The sequence below is a fragment of the Acomys minous genome (genome assembly GCF_964271855.1).
Source record: "Acomys minous genome assembly, chromosome: 1".
Classification (NCBI taxonomy): domain Eukaryota; kingdom Metazoa; phylum Chordata; class Mammalia; order Rodentia; family Muridae; genus Acomys; species Acomys minous.
Genome location: NC_140483.1, coordinates 181,150,860 through 181,177,657, shown reverse-complemented (window position 1 = coordinate 181,177,657; position 26,798 = coordinate 181,150,860).

Below are 26,798 nucleotides of genomic sequence, written 5' to 3'. Positions count from 1 at the left end.
CCTTGAGGGAAAGCTCAACTTACTCCTTGCATCTTTCTTCCTCATCTTTTCCATCCTTGTCATCAGATGATTTGCCTTACCTCCCCCCGCCCTCCCGGAAGAGCATGGGGTGAAGGGGACAGAAGTCAGAGGTGAGCTCCTGCTTTTCTTGATGCAGGCACATGATGCCAGGATGTGATGCACCTCTACAGAGCCCCATGGTGCTTTCCCATCTCAACCTTTCCCTTCACTGTCCCACTCTCTCCTTCCTGCTCAGCCCCAGTTCTCAAGTAGTCTGTGTTTTACACTTTCTCTTATGTCCTCTGAAGGACCCTGAAAATTTTTTTAAAATTTGAATACTATATTTATATTTCAAATAGAAATACTTTTAAGAAGTAATGTATATTTATTCTATATGACAAGCTTTGCTCTTCTAAAGCTATTTTTAATGCCAAGTTCTTACTTATCTATTTGTACCTTTGTGCTACATAGAAATTTTAACAAAGATCACACCTACTTAAAAGCACTGAAATTATGCTATTTTTTGAAAAGAAACTGTTTTCAAATAAATCGTAAAATAGCATTTCAGAATTTTTATTTTCTAGATTATACCCTACTTCATCAAACAATAAGACTAGCCAGAGAGTGTCTTAAGAAAATAGCAATTTATTCAGCTAGCCTCAAAACTTTTGAAGCCATTTCCTGCATCACCTAATGCTTACTTGTAATATTCCCTTTCTACCTGCTCACGGTAAGAAGGTCGCAATCACAGAATTATCAAAAGGGGAGTGTCTAATTTGGAAATTAACATTCTCTGTACTACTTGCAAACCCCATTGGTATAGTGCATGTTTTTCTGTCAGAAAGTTCTAGAGTGAACCTTTCTTTCTGGCTGCTAACTATAGACAAATTTCCTAATTTTTTTAGGTGAAGTTTCAACAAATCTGAGAGGCATCACCGTGATATTGTCATCTTTGTCAGTGTTCCAGAGAGACACAGTGAGATAGTGCCCATTAAGCTCAGCTTAAAGCCTGGGGCATGATGTATGCTTAATACTTTCTATGTACATAAATGTATGAGCACCAGTAATTATTTCTTTAAGTCCTGAGTAAAAGCTTAGAGATATGCAATGACAGATGCATTAATTGGGTGTCCAGCCATGATTAGAGTTAGTTGTTCCTGGTGATCATGAGTAACAAGCGTATGATTGTGAAATGGGATCCTTTGAATACACAGTACATTTACTACAGCATAACAATTAATAATATGAAATAGAATGTTATGTTATGTTACACAATGCTTGTCATTTTCTTTGATAAGTTATTCAGCATTCTGGTGATACTAGGATACATCTTTTGACTGGCAAAATTCTAACATGTCAAAGAGAAATTTAGAAATAAAAGTTGAAAGACATTTTAGTGTAGCAAGAGAGGCTTTGATTGCAGCTCTGAAAGACTGTGCAATCTATCATTTAATTATAAAATACAGACATGTGGATCCAGTCTTTCTCCATATATACACACAATGTAGTCACAAAAAGAAAACAAATGTATGTTTATGAACTTGGTCCTTCAGATTGAATAGTTAAATTGATAGTTTTCAAAATGCTGGTTTTTTGAGACAGGTTGGACAAGTCAACTTGAATTCCTTCAGAAAAATAATGAAAATACCACTTCCTTAATGGTTTCACATCATCTTTAGTTAATATTTGTGGCTGGACTATAACACCCATGAGTTCCTCTTCTCCACCTGATAAAGACTTCTAGTAGCTCCATGCCTCTGTTGGTCATGTACTAACAAGTGGTATAACACTGCTTAATGTCCATACCAAAGAAAATATTAAATTCCTAGACACTTGAAAACACTCATGAAAAAAGATCTTATGTATCTTATGTAAGTGGGTAAAGCTATTGATATAATATTTGATAGGAGGGGTACCCGAAAGCTCCTATAAGGGAGAAAAAGTGCAGTACCCAAATATAACAAGTCACAGGATATAAAGTAAGAATCTGTGCAGCAATTAGAAAGGTCCTGATGAGATGACAGGTGGGCCCGGCAGATGCCCTCGGAAGCTGAGTAACAAGAGGCAAGGTGACAGTAGAAAACTTTCCGTCTCATTTCATCCCCTCAACTGTAATTTGCCTAACAGGATTATCTTTTTAACTTCTCAATGAGGCCATCTTTGACACTCCATCTAAATTGTTTCTTTTAGTTCCATATTCTTCCTCAACATTAACTATAATACTCGGGTGACCAGCTGCCTGCCTAAGCCGTGAGACTGCTGGATACAAGGATCTTCCTCCGTTATTGACTGCTGCGGTTAGATGACCTACAGCATGCCTCAAGCATGGATACTCCTCATGACTCAGAGAGGTTACAAGGAGACATGTTACTACTCGTAAACCTGAGGGGATCCAAAGAAGGAGATTGAGGCTAGACTTGTGCTCACATCACTCACACTTTTCTGTGTCCAGTACTCATCTAAAAACAAAAATCAAAGTCAGATGTGGTAGCACTGATCCCAGCACTCAGAAAGCAGAGGTAGATGGATCTCTTTGAATTCAGTGATAAACCTGGTCTACATTTGAGTCCCATGACCGCTGAGCTATATAACATAGGGAATCATGCCAAACAAACAAACAAACAAAAAAACTCTGGCATATTTCTCTCTCTCTCTCTCTCTCTCTCTCTCTCTCTCTCTCTCTCTCTCTCTCTCTCTCTCTCTCTCTCTCTCAGCACATCTTAAATTGAAAATAAATAATTCATTTCCCTAAATCTTAATCCCAATTGCAATCCCCTAGGAGCCTGGGTAACGCTCAAGGTCTACTGTTCCATCCGTGCCATAGTTAATATCATCAAGCACTGTGCTTTGAATGTCACATGAGTTCTTAGCACTTCATACAGAGCAGCAGCCCTCACCATCAGGATTCTTCTTCATTTATGCAACTTGGTATTCTATAACAGTATTTGTTATGAAACAAGTTGCTATGCTGTAATTAAGTATATATTTTATATATTTATCCACTAGAACATAGGTATCATAAGAGTATTAAGTAGTTTATTTTCTTGCTATCTTCCTTTTAGCTCCTAAATCTGTAAGCAGGAGATATGTGACATTATTAATATTCTTGTGATATGAGATATTGTCAATGTTTTATCTCCATCAGAAAATAATTTTATGCTGTCTCAACGTCTTAAATAAAACTAGATAATTCATCCAACATATCATTATGGTAGAAAATAGAATAAAGTTAACAATAATATTTAGAAAAGTTTATAAATACCCAAAAACTCAAAATCAAAATATTGCTGCTCACGAGGACCCTCATGCATATCATCCCCAGGTCAAATGGAAATTGCATGAGGAAAGACTGAAAAATTCTCTCCATCGATTTGCTCTTTTCCAAAAGATGGTGCAGACAGATGTTATGGACCATTTACAGCCTATAGAGTCTTATATTTTCATGAATAAATAACTATTGTCTCATACAGAGATGATAACTACAGCCATTCTGATAATAACTTTATATTTAAAAATACATTCTACAAAAGTTGTTATAGTAGCACATTACCTACAAAACACCTCTATTTTTCTTCTATTTGTTCTTTCTTTAAAAACCCTCTGACAAGAGGCCAATTTATCTTGTGGCAAACCATGGATTTGCAAGAAAGAACAGTTATTTTTGTGCGATCAATCCAAACTTGCCTTTCACAGAAATCACACTTAAAGCTCCATTCTGCCCTGGGCTGCTGCAGAGGGATTTCAGCTGAGAAGCTCCATCAGAGGTGATGGGGGTTCTGTAACCATCAGGTCCCTGATCGCAATAGCCAAGGTGACCCAACAACACAGTCATGATGATGAACTGTGAGGATGATGTCAATGCTCTCCTTGGTAGGACGACTGATGCCTGTCCACTGCTCCCTTCTATGTTCAGAAACTCTGTGACTGGGCTAGTCTTACTGTAGAGACTTGGAACAGCAGGATATGAGCCTCACTGCCCTCACAGTGGATGATGGGAATCTCCAGCAGAGTTCATCCAGCATTTTATGTATAATATAAATTCAAGTCATTGTAAGCATTCGGGCCACTGGACCTGAGAAAGCTGCCTTTTCAATGGCATCTCTAGTGGCCCTGGGTTGACATTGGTGTACCCTCTCCCTTTGTAAGTGCTAAGTGTTTCTAGAATTAATTCTGCCTTAGTTATTCTTTTTTTTTTCTTATAAAATGAACCCACAAAAATACCAGTTTCCCTTCAGGAGACCCACACTGTGTGAATGTGCCACATGAAAAAATGATAAAGCCTATATTTTAGTATCTAGTGACAACAGTGAGACAATGAAAACAAGGCCTTAAAGTAATATTTCTTATCTTTGCTTTTTGGTGGTAAGCTTACAGTTGAAAACATGTTTGTGAATTCCATGTAGGATCCCACATCCTGGGCAAGTGTACCCCAAAGCCAATTGAGAGATATCTGACCTGCATTTTGTTGAAGAAAAGCAGGTGGTATTAACAGCCACTAAATAGGTGTCTATCAGACAAAATCTGCTTATTAAAGAAATAGGAAACTTTCAGAAACCTCACATCTCTGAACTTATCTGTATGGAGTATTCCTATTGTTGTACATAATAAAATACTTTCAAACATCTATCTTGTGATTTATACCCAAGAACAGGATGTACATAGCAGTACAAAAGATATAAGGCCAATTTTTAAATTCTGGGCTCAGTAATTTATAAGCTTTGTGCCCTTAGGAAATTACTTAACCTCTCTGAGTCAGCTATCTCTATCATAAAACAAACATGATGCTGTCACCAAGGAGCCTCCATACCGAGGAGTGTGAACATGTGTTGACTCTACTAAAACCATAATAAATGAAAAACTTTTGAGTGTTTTACAAGGCTGCTATATTGCATTTTCATGTGTACAGTCAAAACATGAATGAATGTAAGTGTGTACACCCGTAAGTGCATATATGCAAGCATACAGCACAAGAAACTCATGTTTAAAATATATTATTTTCTATTATGATAGGACTTATAATATATGTGAGGAAAAAAAATGTGTCAGTGAAAATCTGTTTTATAGTTTCGAAAATAAAGAAAGAATATTGAAAATTTAAAACAAATAGATTTTTCAATAATTTGAAATCCATGTGATGATTCCAGAGTTCGTTAAATCATTAAGAACTTTTAAAGAGATGATGGCTTTTTTTTTAAATCAAATCAGTTCTGGGAGACCAGAGAATTGCTTTCTAGCAATAGCTTCTAAGGGGAAAATGCCTCCTAAAACACACCCCTGATAAATTCCCACCTTCTAAATCAGCCATTCAGAATGCTTTACACTAAATGTACTTTCATTTCTTACTGCCGATCCCGGACAGCACTGCCCAAGCTTCTGTGCTCCTGTTTACACTGAATTCCCAAGAAGAAATAATAAGAAACCATGAATATCCAGTGTGGTTCAAACTCTAGTTAGGAAGCCTAAAAGATGCCGGAGTGCTTAAGCCTTAAGACTGAAGCCAGAAATCCTGGCTCCTGAGCTGGCCACCCTCCTGTAATTGCCTCAGTGCTGGTTGCTCTCCTGTGTTTGTCTTTCAACAGAAGGGAATATAATGCAATCGCTTGAAAAATGAAAGACCTTCTCATTTACACATGAAAAACCATCTCATGTGGTAGCTCGGCGGGACTGTCTGCAGAGCTCTGTGTATACATTGCATTTAAGGGCTTAGCTCTCCCTGCACCTGCTGTGTCACTACAGACCCCTAACAGTTTGAATCCTGTTAGAGCAGGAGACGTTTCAGGCCCTGTCTACAGGATGCCAATACAGCTGGTCAGCTCAATTCATTTGATGAGGAGAGAAGAACAGAAAAAAGCAGTCACTCCAGTAGGGGAAAATTCATCAAGCCATTTCTTTAGTGGTGTCGGGACAATCAAACGGGTTTACCTTCATATTCCATTTTGCCACCTGTTCTGTGGGGGTTGTACAGGGCGGACTCCAGGCTCATCATTTGTTTTAATCATGCTAAGTGCAGCATTGAATCAGTTTCCAATCAGAAAGCTGCCATCTGCTCAACCCCAGAGAAGAGATTTAGAAGATGCTACCAGTCTCAGCCCTACAGGGGCCTCTGGCAGCTTTTGCCAGTGAAAAATGCAGCACTGGTTGCTGTTTCTCTGTGACTGCCCTTAAGACAAAGTACGTTGTGCATTACTATATAGAGAGATTTATGTCACTGACCAGCTGTTTATAATGGGGATGTAGTGTTACTGAGCTGATAAAAAGACAGTAACGATTATCCAGTTAATAGAGTTATTAACTAGAGTTAAATTGGTTCGATAAACTGGAGGCAACAGGGAGTAACTCTCAGAAACTCTTTGGCCACCCACATGCTGCCAAGAACTCTAGGGATAGTCAGCTAAGTGATGGACAAAAATGCAGAACTCATGAATAATACAGCATATCTTCCATTTGCGTTTTATGTGTTGGCTTGTCTGTGACCTATTGGAGTCTCTACCTATCTTGGAAGACTTCTGTGCTGTCTCATTATTGGTAGCAGGCACTTGGAGGAGGGAAGCTTATCCACGGATACGAAGATGTAATAAAACTGTGCTGTTATTTAATCAAAGGGTACACATATATCATTACCAATGCTTCATAAGTAGCTTACGTTGCATATAGCTATTTAATTATGTATTGTACTACATATCTAAATTTTGTATTAGTCATAGATTCCACAAGAACTGACATTCATTTCTATTTTGTTTTTAGTATAACAATCCTTACAAATGTCATGACAATGTATGCTAATGCCATATTTACATAAAAGGAGAAAGAAAATCAATAGAATTATCATTTATTAAATTAAGTTAGTTTAATCAATTAAACTGAACTTAGAGTTTTCTTGGATGGTTAACGAAATACTTGCACAGCCTCAGCACTGAACATAATAGGAATTTCCAGGGAAGTCGTCTATTCTAAAACTTAAGTGGCTAAAGCAGTAAGACCCTGAAAGATCAATAAGTGGCCAATTCACCTTCACTATTACAAAATTCAAAGAGAAAATATACTGCAGAATTTGTAGATCTTATGACACAATTGGCAAAAGTTGTTAGTTTCCTCAAATTATAAAACTCTGCATTGTATTTGAAATATATCAAACTATAGTAAGACAATATTTTGTGTACACTTGAAGGCAAAAAAAAATATCTGGGCTTTGAGAAAAAGGCAAGAGAAAGCAGGTACACAGCGATACTTCAAGCTTTTCTATCACCCTCTGGTATACAAGACCTGTAATGTAAGGATAGAAAAATGATGAAACTAGCAATTGGAGTGATTTAACCGAGACATAAGGAAGAGGTTCTTTAGCAGTGGGGAGTTGTTAAGTGTTAGAATGGGTCACACAGGGGAGAATGAATTTTCTCGTTAAAAGCAGACTTTAATTTGTCTAGAACATTTAAGTGCAATCCTGCCAGCAGTAAGTAAGAGGCTGAGTTCTCAGTGTCTTGCTGAATAATTAACAATTCATATTAGCAAAGCTAGAAAATAACAGCATTATAAGCATTAAACATCCATTAAATCTGAGGATGTTTAAAATGGGCAGTCTGCAGAACAAGCTCTCAAGAGCATTCATAACGTCAAACATGGAAGCTAGAGAGATACTGGTTTTGTCAGATTCTAGTGCTAAGGTTTGCTCCCTAGCTCCTTGAGGAAAATGAAACATGTTAGGTGTAGCGCTGTACTAAAAGCCAAGGACTACTTAACAAATCAATTCTCTGTGTGCTAAAATATGTTTTTAAATTTTGGTAGCTACAGACTCTGACGCTAAACACCAAGGAGCTGTCATACGTTTATAGCAAAGAACTACCTAATAATTAAGGACTTGAATCAAGCAAGTTTCAGATCAGTCTGGAATCCTACCTATCGACTCCAAATGCCAATGCAGAAAGAAATTTAGGGGTTGAGGTTAGTGAACACTGGTTTCTCTAATCTGTAATAGGGCTGGGTGCTATCGTTGATACCTTTTGAACACTTGATAGAACTACAAAATGTTCTGAAACACTATAGCTCAGAGTCCTGTTTCCCTGGGAAATGGGTCTTTTGGTGGTGGTGGTTTGGTTTTGTTCTATCACAGAGTTCTTTCCCACAGCCTGTTAGCATGGGATGCTCCTCTGAGAGGCTTCTCCTCTTTAAAATTTCATCTTTAATTCTGTTTCTGAGATTTTTTTCCTTTTTTCTTCAATTTTGTTTTCATGATAGAGCTTAACCACAGAATCAAGGAGCCAATAGGAAGGGAATCCTCATGGTCATTTATGCTTAGGAAGGTCTTCAGTCTGTCAGGTTAATTCAGTGTGTCTGCATGTAAAACCTGTGTTAATTCAAGTTTGGAAGAGCATCTCGTTTTTGTTTCCACAACTAAACTCAGTAACTATTTAATATCACCACATATGCCTAATTCAACACTCTGCCTAATTCATTTTTCTCTCTAGATGTATCTAGAGTTGTTTACATTTGAAGGGAGCCTTTTCTTGGGCTCTTTGTTGAGTGCCTGGCTGACTCTTCCATTGTAATACCTCATAACTCTTATGTTACAGAAATGTCTCCAGGCGCTTTGATACTGCAATTTCTAGAATCATTCATCCTGTTTCCATTACAAAGCTTTTGTGATTGGGTACTGGAGTGCATGTCTTTATAATTTGATTTTACATTCTCAGAGAATAAATCATCTTTTTCTTTTATTCCTTCAATTCTTAATCATTACATTTTAAAAACCTAAATAAATTTTACTTTTTTTTTGTTGTTATTTGAGACAGTTTCTCTGTGTAGCCCTGGCTGTCCTGGAACTCACTCTGTAGACTAGGCTGGCCTTGAACTCACAGAGATCTGCCTGCCTCTGTCTCCGGAGTGCTGGGATTAAGGGTGTGTGCCACCCACCACTTAGCTAAAAATTAGTATATAGTGTTGTGATGCTATCCTCCATTTATTGCATGAACTTTGTTGTACCTGGGTTTTTGTTGTTGTAGTATCTTTGTATCATATTGTCATTTTACCAAAATTTCTAGTGGCATGTGTTCTTTCACATTAAAAAATTAATATAGAATCTTGTGTATTGGTGAAAGCCAGGATTTTATTGGCTATTCTGTAAGTAAATGGACTATTAAGACAGGTTTTCATCAGAAGTCACACACCTGTCTGGTCATGACATTGGCAATCTGTCATATAGAAATTAGGCGAGCTAAAGAGATTTTAACCCTCAGATATTCAACATTTGTCAAAGTTTTGTACTCTGAGGAAACTTGTCTTCTACTTTGCTTGAGATCCGTGATGCAAAATTTCTTTCCAGATCAGTTTCCTTGCAAAATGGGTTTGATTTTTTTTCAACACCATGATAGAAATGGTGCTTCACTGTAAGAAGGAGAAAACACCTGATGGCTATACCTACTTCTTTAAAAAAATTTTTTTTTAATGTTTTCTTCCAAAAATCCCTTTTCTCAGAAACTCATGCTTCAGAATTCTGAAAGTCTGAGGGACTTCCCATGACTCAACAGGGAAAGTGTGAACACCTCACTGTGGTTTTCTTCTCTGTAGGCACCTATGTTCCACTTTCTCTGCCAACTCAACCACTCCCCAGCCATCCTACAGTTTAATCACCTCTTAGTTGTTATTGTTTTAATTTGTCCTCCTACTCCTTTATCTCTCCTCAGTGTTTTATTTCATTTGTGTTGAATCTCAAGAGGAATGGCTTTCTTTGAATACACCAAACTCACGCAAGAACTTTAACTCTTTGTTTGCACTGTGCAATCAAGGATTTGTATCAAAGACTTTGAAATACCAAGCTCTGAATCTCAGTTAGGAGAACCTTCTATGTAATTAAAAGCTGGAATAATGCGTATAGACAAGAACTTACTGAGGGGAGAGAAGCATGGGAATAATTACTGTCATGCTACAGAAGAAGAGGAAGAGGAGGAGGAGGAAGGGGGAGGAGGAGGAGGAAGAGAAGGAGGAGGAGGAGAAGGAGGAGGAGGAGAAGAAGAGGGAGGAGGAGGAGAAGAAGAAAAGAAGAAGAAGAAGAAGAAGAAGAAGAAGAAGAAGAAGAAGAAGAAGAAGAAGAAGAAGAGCAAAATAGCTTGATTCACAAGAATGTTAACTACCCAAACGCAGGTTAGCCCCAGCAAATAGAAACTGAGGACAAAAATTCAAGAAAATCCGAGGACACAATGCTTAATTCATTAGCGTTTACAATGTTCTCTTCAATCTAGGTTCAAGGACAAGGAAAGTTCTAGTTCCAGATGCAGCATACAGTACAACTAAACAAAATCATGAAAATAATAGAAAAAGGGATCAGGAGGAAAAAAATAATTTGTTGAAATACTGTGTAAAACATACAGTAATCAATGGAGAAAACCAAATTAAAGAAACTATTAATAAAAATTAAAGCCAACTAAATTTAACTATGTAAAGGTTAAATCCATTTGAGTTTTGAAAAATTACAAGGGATATCTTTATTCTAGAATCTACAAGAGCTAGCAGGAGATTTGAGAATATGTAATGGTCTATATCTGGAAGATTTCAATGTACAGACTTAAATGCCATTGTCTCTCCTTTAACATTAAGAAGAATGCCCAATTTCAATGCTTCTAACAGGAAACATAAAATATTTAATAGAGCCCATGTCTTGGCCATATCACACACAATAACAAGGAAGTATTAGGAAGAATTACAGGAAGAGAAAACAATAAAGACTTTTAAAAACATCCCATAAAAACCTACTAGTGTAGATGCTTCTAAAATGTATACAAATAGAAATTATTAAGTGTGTAAATGAAGTCATAATTACCTTATGAAAAGAGGATTTGTGATAAACTGTGTAACATATTACTTACTAATGTGCTCTCCACTTAACTCATATCTTCACTGCATACTGTATTATAGCCGCAAAGATTTAAAACTTTAACAAAACAGCAACAAAATCGATGTGATGATTTGATAGAGAAAGGCATATAATTAATGTTTTCTATTACATCAGAAGTTATCTTCAAATAAATAAACAATTTGCAACATAGTTTGTAAATAGCTAGTAGATATTGCCATAACATTCAAGATAGCAGCTACAGGTGGCAGGATTCAGGCACATCTTCTGCAGGAAATTCTTTGCAAACATTTTCAGAATGTAAAAATCCTGTTGCATTTGAAGAACTCATGATTTCAGAAGCTCATGTATGGCACAGTTTATACGAGAGCAAACTGAGAAATGAACTGCTAGAAAAAAAAGCAGCTTGAGGAGATGCAACAGTTTATGTAATAAACAAGAAGATCTGGACTTCAGAATTGAAAATTTTGGAGCTGAAAATAGAACAACCTTGTAGTTCAAACATTATCTCAGCTATGCGCACCCACTCACATGTCTAAGATCATATCCCAGTGAAAGAAGGAATCTACCACAACGACTTATTTGGTGTACTAAATACCACTTCGACAAGAAGCTGTGCAAAAGGCTGAGGGTTCAAGGGAATATCACAGTTGTGTACCTTTGGTGTCTAGGAGGGGCATTGGTTTCCTTTTATAAGGTAATTCCACTTACACACTTTACAATTTGTATTTGTATACATTTTAGAAGCATCTACACGAGTAGGTTTTTATGGTATGTTTTTAAAGTCTTTATTGTTTTTTCTTCCTGTAATCCTTCCTAATACTGCCTTACCATTACCATCCATACTTATTACTTCTTGCTCCGTTATTTGTCATCTCCCATTTATACCAATCGCATTCTTCTATTTCTCCTCTCTTGAAAGCAATCCCAATGCCCCTTGGTAGTTTTCAGACCTCTTTTTTTGTATTACAAATTTAAATATACATCTAAAGATTTAAAACAAGTGTCTAAATAAAAGGGGTAAGATGTGGCTTTTGTCTTTCTAGGTCTAAATTACTTAACTCAAACATTACTTTCACATTCATTTACCAGTAAATTTGCAATTTAATTTCTCTTTTGATTTTTATTGATTTAAGTTTTTAAAATATGTTTTGATTATAACATTACTTTCTTTTTCCCTTTTCTCCTTCCAGCTTTCAACCTGTCCCCTCATCTCACTCTCAAACTGATAGCCTTCTTTATTATTGTTACATATACAACAATAATAAAATAGTAACACACACAAGCAATACACACACACACACACACACACACACACACACACACACACAACCTTATATTGATTGAATAATCAGTTTGAGAGTTCTTTCTTAAGGAGACGCTAAATCTCCTTCTTTCAGCATCCACTAGTTGCTGATAGTTCTTTGTGTAGGGACTGCACCTACTAAGATTTTTCCTCTCTTCATGTTAGCATATCTATCATCCATTCATATTAGCACTTTTCCCATCTTGTTTTTGCAGTCATTTCTATGAAAACTATGTCACAGTATACTTCCTGGTACATTGGAATTTCCAATATTTCTTTCCACTCTTCTACACTGTTCCCAGAGCCATACATGCAGGAGCTTAGATGTAGATGTATTTATTGGCACTGAGCAACTCATGATCCATTGATCTTTGTATTGTGTCTAGTTGCGGTTTTCTGCAATGGTCTCCATTTTCTGTAAACAAAAGCTTATTTGATAAGAAGTGATACACTAATATGTGGATATTAGAATAAGATTATAATGCATGTATTGATTGTGGTAGAATACTAAAGTGGCCATAGTAGATGCTCTTATAATATCATGCCCTCTGTAGCCATAGACGGCTACGTTTCTAATACCAGCTGTGATTTCTTTCCCATTGAATAGGACATAAGTCCAATTAGAGATATTGTTCCTCAATAACATATGAATGTCATATATATATGTGTGTGTGTTAAATATAATATATATTAAATATAAATATATATAAATGTCCACATTTATAGATAACTTCCCTTGCTTGTCATGGTTGTGGTTCATAGGTATCAAGGCTGTATAGGTCGATTAATTTCTTCCTTCTATTGGTAGTTTGCATGGGACTTTCTGGAACTATGAAAACTAAGCCATGGAAGGAGCTATTCTCTTTAGATACAGCCTGACTCCTCAGATCCCTGTGTACTGAGTGTGCATTGCCCACTACCTCCAAGGACAAGAGCAATCGCCTATAGAGTTTAGGAAGTCTCTTGGACTACCCTGACCGACCACTTGAAAGGAAATTTCCCATAAGTAGCAATGAAGTTTTTGTTAGTCTATGGCTCTTGTGATGTCTCAGGATGAATATCATCTATCACATGTGTGTCTGCTACCTTTAGAGGCAAGAAAAGAAGATTCTCTGGAACTGGAGTCACCAACCGCTGTAAACCACCAAATATGTTCTGGGTGCTAAGAACTAACCCCAGGGCCTTGGCAGAGCAACCAGCGATCTTAAACGTCCACCCATACTTCCGTACTTTTGTTTTCCAAGTGTTACTTAGTTGAAAATTACTGATTAATATGGTCTCATAGAACACAAATATTAATAGGTATTATCATTGCTTGGTTATACTCTAGACTCCTTATGGGTAAGTCTCTATTACTGAAAAAAATACATGCTTGTATCCTAAAACACAGAAAAATCATACTGATACCTAAAAAACAGTTTCAAGCCTAGTGGATAGCATTTATAGTACTGGAATATGCTGTGCATATTATCAGAGAAGAAATGATATCAGCAAACTTACTCATGTGTGAACCCTTGGAGCTTCAAGAACCATCAGCCTAGCAAAGATATGCCTGGGCATGCAATAGTGACATGAATGTTATGTAACTATTTTCTAATTAGACATAGGATTCATTCACAAGAGGAAACCAATCCTTATCACTATTATCAGGGCAAAAAAATGTAGTTATAGAGTTCTTATTTTCCTACTACAATTGTTACATGAAATTAGCATAGTTTTGAAAAGAATGTTAATTAATTATTGTTTCACTGACAGATTAACACATCTTTCAACCCTCATAAGAGTAACTTCTGGTGTGAGAGACAATGACTGACATAGTGTCTCACAAGTCCTCGATATGCAGAGAATAAGAGATGGTAGCATCACTATCACTAAACGTCATACCTATATTATACCCCCATCTTCCCAATGCTCAAGAAGAAAAAGTTTGGGAGAGCCACAGGTAGTAGATGTTTACAAGAAATCATTATTTTCTGACACAACAGAACAGGTATGCATATGAACTCAGATGCACAAGAACGATACTCAAGCCAGACATGATGTAAGAACAAAGTAGGGAGGTGGGTATAAGTTCTAACTACAGCTGAGGACGTATTGGCAGCAGATGACTTTAAAAAGAAAGAGATTCTGTTGTCTTTAAGGATGAGGTCCCTTAAGACTACTCATGCCTCAGAAGTTGGCTCTACACTCATTAATGCACTTGCATCCTTAACTGGATTTGGTGGGTTTCAATAAAATGAAAAGAAAGTAAAAGCACTCAGGGCATAATGGTAGAGTGAGGGGGATGGAAAAGAAGGGAGAGAATAGAATACGGACCTCTTTATAGCACAGTGAATACACACCTAAGGTCCGCAAATAAAAAATTAAGCGTATCAATTATACAAATATAAAGGCATAAAATATTACAGAACCACAATAGGTGCTTTTCCTATGTTTTCATCACAATAAATATAATTTGTAGTTTCTTCATGTTGATGATTAACCAGTATCTAGATGTACTGGGTTGTCAATTGGTATGAGAGATCTTTTTACAAATTCTCTCATTACTTTCTTTTTTCTGAAAATTTATTTTTATTTTTTAATATATTTTATTAATTTATTCATATTACATCTAGATTGTTATCCCACTCCTCCCTCCCTCCCATTTTCTCCTTACTCCCCTTCCCTATGACTATGACTGATGGGGACCTCCTCCCTCTGTATATGCTCATAGGGTATCAAGTCTCTTCTTGGTAGCCTGCTATCCTTCCTCTGAGTGCCAGCACACCTCCCAATCCAGGGGACGTGGTCAAATATGGAGTACCAAAGTTTGTGTGAAAGTCAATCCCCACTCTCCACTCTACTGTGGAGAATGTTCTGTCCATTGGCTAGATCTGGGTAAGGGTTTAAGGTTTACCGCCTGTATTGTCCTTTGCTGGTGCCATAGTTTGAGCAGGACCCCTGGGCCCAGATCTGCCAGTCATAATGTTCTTCTTGTAGGTTTCTAGGACCCTCTGGACACTAGCCTAAAAGGCATGTCCCATGAAAGTCTTCACTTACCAGGAAAGTGGGACAGAGGGGAAGACTTCCTATTGGGACTCTAGGTGAAAGAAGCAAGGGAGAATGGAGAAATAGAAGGAGAAATTTCTCAATAAATTTCTTATAAATCATCTTCAATCACATGCTAAGATCATACACCATGACCACATTGGTTTTACTCCCTATTCAATGTTGGGTCTACATATACAAATATAAAAGTGTAACATAACATAAGAACAGATTTGAGGACAGAAATCATCTCAATAGAATCAGCAAATTGGTCTATTGTCTTCTTCTGTTGTATCCATGTCTAGTTTTGCAGTCCAGTTTATGCTGAGTTCACAGAATGAGCTTAAAGTGTTGCCTCCCTTTGTATTCTGAGGACTGGTTTGAGAAGTATTGCCTTTAACTTTCTCTTAAAGGTTTGGTAGAATTTGGTATTAAATATGTTGTTTCTGAAAAAAAAAAAGAAGGAGAGATTTCTAAATGACTAACTTTACAATTACTGTTAGTGAGGATTATGTGGACTTACATTTTTAGTTAAGAATAAATTCAGTTCTGAGTGCTGATTATCCTACCAAGGAGATTTAATAAAGCAAATAATAGCATATAGAATAAAATTCTAAGTTGAGGAACCAATAGCAGCCAATGTTAAAGATGCAAAGAGGATTTAATTTACAATACATTTTCCTATCACTTATGTAATATGTATAAGTGTCAGAAAGAAAATATAGCATGACTAAATGTTAATATTTGGTATAATTTGCCTGTTATTGAATATCTCTCAGTTTTGTGACTTAAGCAATATAATCTCATTTTCTTCACTGTCTAAAATAAATGTATCATGTAACTTAAATCACTGACCATGAAAACAAAATGCTTCATAATTGTTGATATCATTTTAGCTAAAAACAAAATGCCTCTACCATTCACTATGTACTACAGTAATGCTATAGAACTAACTCACATAATCTAATATCATGGTACATTTGTGATGACAAGGAGATCAGAATAATGTAAACTTCTACCCATAAAAAAAATCAACAAATACTAATGAAAGGTGGACAAAATCAACTTTCTGTACTCAAAACATTAAAATGAGAAAGTAACATGGAATTCAGAAAAGAAGACCTGCCTGTGAATAAATATTTAGCATACATTTTTGTTAAGAGACACAAAAACATTTAAGTAATGTCAAGAATATTTTCTGTTTACCTTGAAAATCCCTAGCATGGATATTAGCCAAAAGTCACCTACAGCCAGTGTTTCAGAAAGTCCCCAGTAACACCATCCACAAAGAGTTGTGAGCACCTTGCTTTTCCAAACAGCATGTCATGTTTCATTATCCACTGACTTTATTTTTCTGAAACAAAGAACACCTGTTTTGTAATCAGCCTGCAGTTAATTTGTACAGTGGAGAGGCAGCTCCACTTTCACTAGAGTTTCATTCAGCTTTAGAAGATAAAAGATTATAGAAGAGAAATAAATATAATTTAAACATAGTTAATTTTGTTTAATTAACTAAATTGAGGTGACCTTAGAGACATGAGAAAGGCTAAGAAAAGTCATTGTTGGAATCAATTATTATTTAGGACCTATAAAATTTTAAGTGCTTGCTAATAGAAACATCATATTTAAAGATGGATATAAGTCGAGACCTCAGGGGAAGACTTTTAGCTAGAAATACACAGTTAAGGGCCATACATGCATAGTAGTGATTTGAACACATATGCTATATGTATTTACATTGTAGTCTTTTTCAAACAAATCCAAATATTATATCCTCACCATCACAGACAAAAAGAAATGCTTTGTATTGTCATATAAGTTCATTTATTGAAATAAAAGACAAAGGAGTACAAACAAACAATACACAATGGCTATCGATCAAACAGACAACCTTTGTAAAACATGAGAAAATAAACTGGAGGAAGAATAGTAGAATGATCAGATTATTCCATGTTTCTTTCAATAGAATAAGACTGAATCTCTAATATCACACACACACACACACACACACATACACACACACACAAATGTGGAGGTATGGGCATGCACACACAGGAGTGCAATCATTAAAAAGCTAGAATTTAAAAAATTAGGAAGTATAGTGCAAGTGAAAATGTGGGAGCAGATGACCACTTAAGGAATATTACAACTACAATCACAGATAGAATTATTGCAAATTTTTAAGTTTTAAAAGAAAAACTTGAGCCACTCTTACTTGCAATTTGATTTTTTTTAAGAGATGGCATTATGACACAGACTGTATTGATTATTGTGTTTAAGAAAGAAATGGGCAAGACTTCAGAAATTGAAAGCTCTTAACACTATTGAATTCAGACCATAAAATCTTTGTGGGGATTTTATTGCAAAGACAAATGGTTATATCCACCTGAGTGATTTGTGGGATCTAAATCTGTGCAATAAAAGGAAAATGCTGAGTGCTTGATTTTTTCTGTCCAATTATTAGAACATATAAACACATAAAAATGGCCTCAGCTACTTAATCCACATTAGAAAAATATTTTAACTAGAGACAACTTTCTATACATTCAGTAATGATGAACACATAGGTGAAAACATCTTAAAGTAGGAGATACATGGAATAATAAATAGCAATGAAACTAGTAACAAAAAGTGAAATATTTAGGCAAAAATAAGTGGAATTTTGATGGCATTTACTAATTTAAATAATATGTGTAGGTTTCTGCTATGCACACCAAGAGTAAACAGGTATGGAGAGTTCTTAAACCATGAACTTATAACTTATAACCATGAACTCATAAAACTTAACTTATGTAATGCCAATGATAAAGATATCCAACACAAGCAAGTATTTCCTTAGTATTGTACAACATGTCTAAAAGCCTCAATTGCTCTTCGTTAGTTTCATAATGATGAAATCCTCTAAATGTCAAATGAGTTTATTAAAAATTTAGCTCTTTAAGCCTGGATTCCAGCCACAGATTCTTAAAGAGGTATAACTAACAGTTTAATTCTAGTTAAGAACTGCATAAATTACATGATGTAACCTTAAATTTAGATTCTTAGGTAATATACCATCAGCATTATAAGAGACTTAAAGCAAATAAAGAAAACTATAACAAAAATAAAGCATTCCAGCGGATGTCTATTTAATTCCACATATTCAACATCAAGTGGATAATTGATTATTAAATGTCTAACTACATTATGTGTTTTATTAGCAGCAAAGGATACATGATGGACAAGGCAGCCTTCCTTTGTATCTAAATTCTAGAACACAAAAGTTATCATGCAGAGATGACACCGGTGAGTCCAGCTTGATGGATACTGTACTAATTTGTGTGTTATGTGGTTAAGGCATAAATAAAGATGTGAATGCAGAAAAGATCCTGTAGGTCAAACAATCTGATCCAATGACAGGAAAAGCCAGTCATCAGATATAAAGCAAATTTCCTTGATAGCACCTGGGAGAAAAAGAATATCACTGGAAAAGGAGATTATCAAAAGAAAGTTCTGACTTGCAGGAAAATACATTTTCTATGCCTAATATCAATTGTGGATATATATAAGAGAAGATGCGTAGGACATAGCTTGTAACCTGTGTCAGTGAACAGATAGATGTCAAGCAGAGTTGGCAGTTATGCAATTGAGAAGAGAAAAAGAACAAGAGAAGGAAAGAAGGTAACTTGTGAACAAGTCATGCGCAGAAAGAGATGAGACAGAAGGTAGGAAATTAAGAGAGCTTTAGCAATGTACAAAAAAAAAAAGAGAAGAGTTGAAGGAAGATGAATAAAATGATTACAGCAGGTAATTTGAGAACCTGAGCTGAGGACCTCATTGTATATATGAGAACGTTTCGTAATGGATGTCATTAGGCTGTAACTGTACGATAGCATAGGAGCAAGTTTTACAACACCACACTGCAGATCACCAGAAGCAGGATTCAGAGACTCTGAATGCATGTCCATCACTTTCCTGACACTGCAACAAACTAATATGGCATTTCTGAATTAAAAGAAAAGAAATGTTCCACTGTCATATTGTTGCCTTCCTTTTTTTTGTTTGTTCTTTTTTTATTAATTTATTCATATTACAACTCAACTGTTATCCCATCACTTACATGGTTGTGGTGATAATGTAAAAAATAAACATATATTTTTAAAAAAGAAAAAAGAAACACTTACAGCTAGCCATCACACACTCTTGGCCTCCTATTAGCAGTTCAGCACAGAAAGGAATGGGAGAAGATGGTCGGGGATGAATGACAGCAGAACAGGGAGAGAGTAAAGGCCGATGACTGCTTAGCTGCACCTGTGAGCACAAAAGAACAAAACTGGACCACTTTCAGTCGCCAGAATGAAAACTCTTGCATTGTTTTCGGTTAATTTACAGATTCTTTTTATTAATAAAGGGGACAAAGTAGTCTTTCTAATTAGCATTTCTACTTTGTATCTTTGTTAAAATGCGCCTTTTAAACAGATATGAATTTTAAAATTATATAGCAATTTTCACTAAGTTCATATTTCATACACCCTAATTATTGTACATATCAATGAGTCAGTCCTAGCTAATGGGTACTAAGTTGCTAAGATAAAAGTAAAAGTTTTGAGGTACAAAGCTAAATAGAGGAACATCAATTGGCTGAGAAACACCTAAAGAAATGCTCATAACCTGCTATCAGGGAAATGCAAATCAAAAGGATGCTGAGATTCCATCTAACATCTACTGGAATGGCTAAGTTAAAAAAATTCAAGTGACAGCACTTGCTGGCCTGGATGGGGAGAAAGGAGAACATTGTACAAACGCTTTGGAAAGCAATCTGGAGCTCTCTAGGAAAGTTGGGAAGACTGATATCTCAAGAACCGGCTATACCACTCCTGAAAGACGCTTCACCACACAACAAGGACATTTACTCAGCTTGTTCATAGCAGCTTTATTTTTATTTTTATATTTTAAAATATATTTTATTAATTTATTCTTACTACATCTAGATTATTATCCCATCCCTTGTATCCTCCCATTCCTCCCTCCCTCCCATTTTCCCCCTACTCCCCTCCCCTATGACTGTGACTGAGGGGGACCTCCTCCCCCTGTATATGCTCATAGGGTATCAAGTCTCTCCTTGGTAGCCTGCTATCCTTCCTCTGAGTGCCACCAGATCTCCCTATCCAGGGTGGGACAGAGGGGAAGACATCCTATTGGGACTCTAGGTGAGAGAAGCAGGGAGAATGGGGAAATAGAAGGATCCAGAGGGTCCTAAAACCCACAAGAAGAACATTATGATGGGCAGATCGGGGCCCAGGGGTCCTGCTCAAACTATGGCACCAGCCAAGGACAATGCATGCAGTAAACTTCGAGCCTCTACTCAGATCTAGCCAATGGACAGGACATTCTCCACAACTGAGTAGAGAGTGGGGTATGACTTTCACACAAACTCTGGTGCCCCATATTTGAGCAGCTTTATATTTAATACCCAGATCTGAATACAACCTAGATGTTCCTTACCTGAAGAATGGATAAAGAAACTGTGGTACATTTACAAAATGAAGTACTACTTGGCTATTAAATCCAAGGAAATCTTGAAATATGCAGGCATATAGATAGAACTAGAAATGATCATCCTGAGTGAGGTAATCAAGACCCAGAAAGACACATATGGTATATACTCACTAATAAGTGGATATTATCTCAACACAGATGTCCTCTGAGAGACTCCATCCACCTGGCTATCAGGACAGAAGCTAGGACTCTGAGCTAGACTCTGGGCAGAGAGCTGAGAGTGGTATGGAAGAGTGGGAGGATGGAAGGACCCAGAGGTTTCAGGAGACACACAGGGAAACCAACAAGACCTGTGGATCTGGACCCAGGGGAGGGCTGCACAAACTGATGCACCAGCCAAGGACAATGCACGCAGAGAACATAGGCCCTTGGTCACATCTAGCCAACCGACAGCTCATTCTCCAAGGTTGTGGGGAGAGTGAGCACTGCCTCTGACATGAACTCTGGTGCCCACTATTTGATCATTTCCCCTTGGCAGGCATGTTCTGCGGAGCGGGGCACACAGAAAAAGAGGATGCAGGATATCCAGATGAGGCCTAATAGGCTATGGGCTCCCCTGCCCCCTGTCAGAGGTATAGGGGAGGGGAATAGGATAGAAGAAGAAGGAAAGGCTGGAACAGGAAGATACAAGAGGACGACAATGATGATGTAAGATGAATAAACTATAATAAACAAATAAATATTAAAAAGCACAAGTTTTGTTGCTTGGGATTTTAAACTGGATATGAGAAATAAATAAATATATCTATCCTTGCCTTCTGTATTTAGATACTTTTTTCTCTCATTCCTCATTGTACCTTTGCCCTGTTGTAGAAATGGTTTAAAAATGAGTGGTAATAATAATAGTTAACATTAACAGTGTGGAATGTAGCATAATCTCTTTGAAGAGCTCTATGTGTATTAACTTCTTTGAAACATTAATTTTGCAGATGACAGGAAGTCTCAAAGACTATCAAATACCTGACTGCCTTAATGTTACTTTAACATACCATGTGGGGTCTGATCAGTGAATTCAGTCCACAGTTGAGTTCTTGAGTATGGCTTCTACTTAGAAGAGTCTAGATAGTAATACAAATACACTGGCTGCTCATGCAAGGATCAGTTCAAGCCCATGGAACACTCATGAATTGACCAGAAGAGCGTGAGACCCCACCAGGTTACATTTACTGTTCTTGCTTGTTTAAGGAATGGTATATTCACTCTTTAGAAGTTATGGAAAGATAGGAGACACAGACAAGTGAAAAACACATCAAGTTTAGTTTTAGTGTGACTATTTTCAATTAACTGTGCTGCTGAGAACTAACTATAGAGATCCCTACAGAGGAAGATTACTGCACGAAGAACACTTGAGATTAGTAGGCACACTGTTACTGGTTTTATCCAGTTTCAAAGCTACTAGATAACCATCCAATTCCAAAGAGCTAAAAAGATTTATTGTACTTTGATTTGATGTTTGTAACCAATTCCTACTCTAAACTCTTCATGCCTATTATTCATGTTAAAATCAGAGTGAGGTCTGTTGTTCATTCTCTTAAATCAGAAATGTATACTCTATCTTTCAATCACAACTGCACCCTCCCCAATCTTCCTTCTTTTGCATCTGGATGCAAATACATCAAAACCTGGTGCTGACAGACTCAAACACTTGATAAACATGACGGAGCCTGAAATAAAACACAGGTGATGCCTGCCCCCATCTGACCCCTTACATCTGTGATCTATCATTTCCCAGGTGTCACTTCCTGAATAAAGAAACAGAAATAACAACATGTAAATGGTGTCATTTCAGACTTAATTAATTCACAGTGGGCAATAAAATTTGTGTGGTTACAAGATCATTTTCCATCTATACAGAACCTTGCTTTTTGGCCACATTAGTATTACCAAAACAAAAACAAATTGGCTACCCATATTAAAAGCAGTTTTGATTATGCAGGATATTAAACTGCCATGGAAATTAAATTCATCCTATAAATTATGACATGAAATATAGTGCCTATAATATGAGGGCTCTTCTTAATGATCAAAATAAGAAAAAGAAACCATGAAATACCATGTTCCACATTAGGGGTACTCATGTATATTCAAATGTGCAGTGCTCAGAGAAACTTTAGAAGATTAGCCTTAGAATCCTGGTTTATAAATGAGAAGAATTAGCTTCAAGAATATGAAATAACTTGTTCAAAACAATATAGATGACAGGTAGTATTGTTAATATTGGCCTCAGTTCTCTGGCTTCACACATACTTTTTCTTTATTGCTGAAGGAAACAATATTCAGTCTGTAGCACTCATAGATATAGAGGAAGGATAGAAGGAGGAAGAGCTGCTGTGAGCTGGGAACAGGGAAAAGAGGCATGAATAGGAATTGTGACCTTGAACAAACAATTTATTCATTTTCTGTTTTCTGCACTATTTAAGTACAAACTAATCTCACTAGTGTCATGGGCAAAATTTAGTCTGGATGATTACAAAAATGTTTCTTCAGGGACCGAGTGGGACAGCTGCTTTAATTCTAAACTATTTCCTGCTATTTCTATTTGGTGGCAGATATTAGAAAAGTTAAGTATACAGCAGTCACTGACTTCAAATTAAGTGGTAATGAATGCAGATTTCCATGAAGATTCCACGAGTTAGTAATTACAGTTTTATTGCTATTCGAAATGGTGAAATAAACTCAGTCTCCACTGTCCCATACATGTAATTGATGAGTTAATTTGTCTTCAGCTCTCTTGCTGTTCTAATATTTCTCCATCGATGCCATGAAAATTAATAGGATGCAAAAATGTGTAAGATTATGCCCACTAAAAAAACCCACAGTACAGAACTGGGGAGGCATAGTTATTTCATTTGTGGATAGTACAGGGTCACCATCTTTTTCCCCTTTCCCAGTGACATTTTCAGATTTGACATTCTGTGACATTTTCAGTTTAATATTGCTAATACCCTGGCTGCAGAATTAAAAGTACACCCCAAGGAAGGGTTGAATGCAGATGCACCAGAAAACTTTTTTGTATGTCTCTTCTAATAAATGTTTGTATATAAACAATATACATATTACGCATAAAAAGCAATTTCTATCTATTTCTGCACATGTTGGGGAGTCGGTTATAGGATCCCAGGCATGACCCTCCAAGGACCCAGGTGAGGTTGTACCAGCATGTTACCTTGGAACCATGTGATCAACGTGTAGCCGTAGAGTGAGAGGTGCTTCTCCCAGCAAAAGGCACCTGAAGACAGGCCTGTACACTTATAATGAAGGAGCACATGAATATCCACAGAATGTATGCCTAACTGATGAATAAGTCACCATGTTAATTGAATGTTGGTGCTTGCTGACATTTATACAGGGTTCTATTTGATGAATAAAAGGTTAGATTCATTTTTAAATATAGTTGATAATCTCGGGCTGACTATGGCTTAGCAGTACCTATGGGCGCCGCTTGCCTTCAGGAGGATGCTCTGACGCCCTCCATAGCCCACAGCTATGCTCCCTTAGTTCCTCAATGAGCAAGAAAGTTTTACATTGAGAAGATTGTATATTTACCAGATTTAGTTATTAATATCAAATAAAGAGATTCTAGGCATTATGAACTCTTTTTTCATTCTGCCCATAAATTTTAAAATCCAATTGAAGTACCGCCTCACAATTACTTCATTCTTCCCCCTTTCCCACAAACACTGAACCATTATCAGAAGAACTGAGACTCTCTTCAAGCTCCAAGGAAATACATGTATATAAGTAATAGTTGTGTTTGAAATATAGCCAAAGAACATCAGATGATCCTAGATAAAGGAAAACAGCTCTCTATCTCATCAAACAAAGCAAACATAAGACAATGCTTAGTAATAAGAAATTATTCCTAACCTATGTAAATGTTTATACTATCGTCTTTCTCTTGCTTTGGAATTCTGATGCTATATCCTTGTGCAACAAAGTCCTCTCTGGCAAACTAAACATATACCAAATGCTAAGCACTACGTCCCAGAACATGGAGAGATCAAAGTACTACACAAATAAGGTGGTCTTGGATGGACACAAGACTTCTGTGCAATTCCTTCTGTTGAGATTTCAGATTATGAAAATCATACAAACAAAGCAGTGACCTTTCAGCTTATGAGATGCTGTGCTCTGTTGGCCATAATGTTGCAGCCATGATTTACAAAGAGAGGCTGTAGGGGTGCAAAGCAAACTGTGTGGCAGCTTGCCAGGGTAGGGAAGCTCTACTTTAGCATCACTATTGCTGCTTCATGAATGATTTCAGGCAAGGATTCACACTGTTGCTGCTCTTTACTGCATGCTTCTGGTTCGATTTGTGGTATTATATCTTATGATTACATTACGTATTTTCCAAAAACAAAATGCTTTCAAAGCTCCACTTTTATACTTTGATTTTACTAAATATCAAAACATAAATGACAGCTCAATTGTTTTCTCACCAGCACTGGGCTTTTTATTGTGTAGTTGGGACAATGGAACAACTCATATGCCTACATTTTTCCTATTATTTAGCAATAATTTCTTTTATACTATTTTATTGGACATTTGATTTCAGTTGTACAGAAAACAGTACTTAAATGTAAATTTGTATTTTAAAATATTTGGAATTATACCCAGTAGATATGGAGATAGTCCAGGAGGCATGGAGATACAAAGACAAGCATTACCTGTTCTCACTCATATAGGGATAGTGGTGTTGAATCATTTTGTTTTGTATGTTTAATTTGGAGTAGATGTGGAAGCAAAGGGGCCATGCAGAGTCCAGGGAAAGACCTAAAGGAAACAGGAATAATGCAACACAGGTAATATTAAGGTGGAAAAGGGAATAATGAGGTTTAAATGAGGAAAGGGATAAAAAGAAAGGGCAGAGAAGAATGTGATAGAAAGGTCAAATAACATTAAAGATATTTGAAAAGTATTGAAACCTATTTTATAATCTTTGCTAAGTATACATGTGATATTCATGTAAAATTTTTTTAATTGGAGTTATAATTCAAAAGAGATAATATACTTCCCAGAAGCCTTATATTGTAAATCAAAAACCCAGTGTCAGATATATCTCCAGCTGAGCGTGTGATCATAGGTATTCCATAGACTAAAACAGTACAGACTATTAATATTACTCATAGCTGCCCTCCAAAACTTGATGTTACAACTATATTGCTGAAGACCCAACACTGTTTTGTTATTGGACTTGGAGAAATCAAGTTGGTATTGACAAGAGAAGAAAATTTCATTCCCGACAACTTCCATTATACACAAGGCACTATGTAAACTACAAAGGGAGAAAAGCTATCAATAGTTTTACTCAGCTTTGAACTGCAATAATGACCAATGGGAGAGATAAAGCCAAGCGTGCAACAGTGGCATGAATGTTGTGGATGTAGCCATTGATGTCTGAGTGGTATGTAAGGCTAGACCCACAGGAGAAAACACATACCCGGTTCTGTAAGTGTAGAAAAAGGCTCATGGCTGTGAAGTTCATTGGCTGTAACTGTGAAGCTACTATTATTACTAAAAGAGCATAGTATGAAAGTGCACTATAAATCCATATCCCTGCATCCACAGACTAGTGTAGAGCTTCTACCCCTCATTGGAGAAGATTCTTTGTGCAGTGGTCTATCTATGACATTTTCCCCACAAAGGATCAGAGAACATAATGGATTACTGGGCAGAAAAGTTTACGCCCAAAGGTCGAAGAGAAATGAGATAAAATATCATTTTTTTTTCCTGAGAGAATCCCAGCAGCTGTGGATACCTACCTGTACATATAAACCCAGTGAGCAGTGTGGCGTGAAGAGGTGTGGTGCTCATGAGACTCTACCCACAGCTTAGGAACATCCATCAGTAATGGCTGCTATAGGGGAGCTACTTCTTTAAAGTTGTGGCCCCAGATAAGTTTGCCATTTTCCCATGGAGGGACACGCCCCTGTACACATGAGCAGCATAAATTGGAATGTATAAGTTACAAAACAGAACAAAAAATCCCATAAAATTGAACGAAGGGTGGAGGGGGAATCTTAATCCTAGAGGAGTAATAAAGAGAAATATGAATGGATATGATCAAAATAATAAATCTATAAT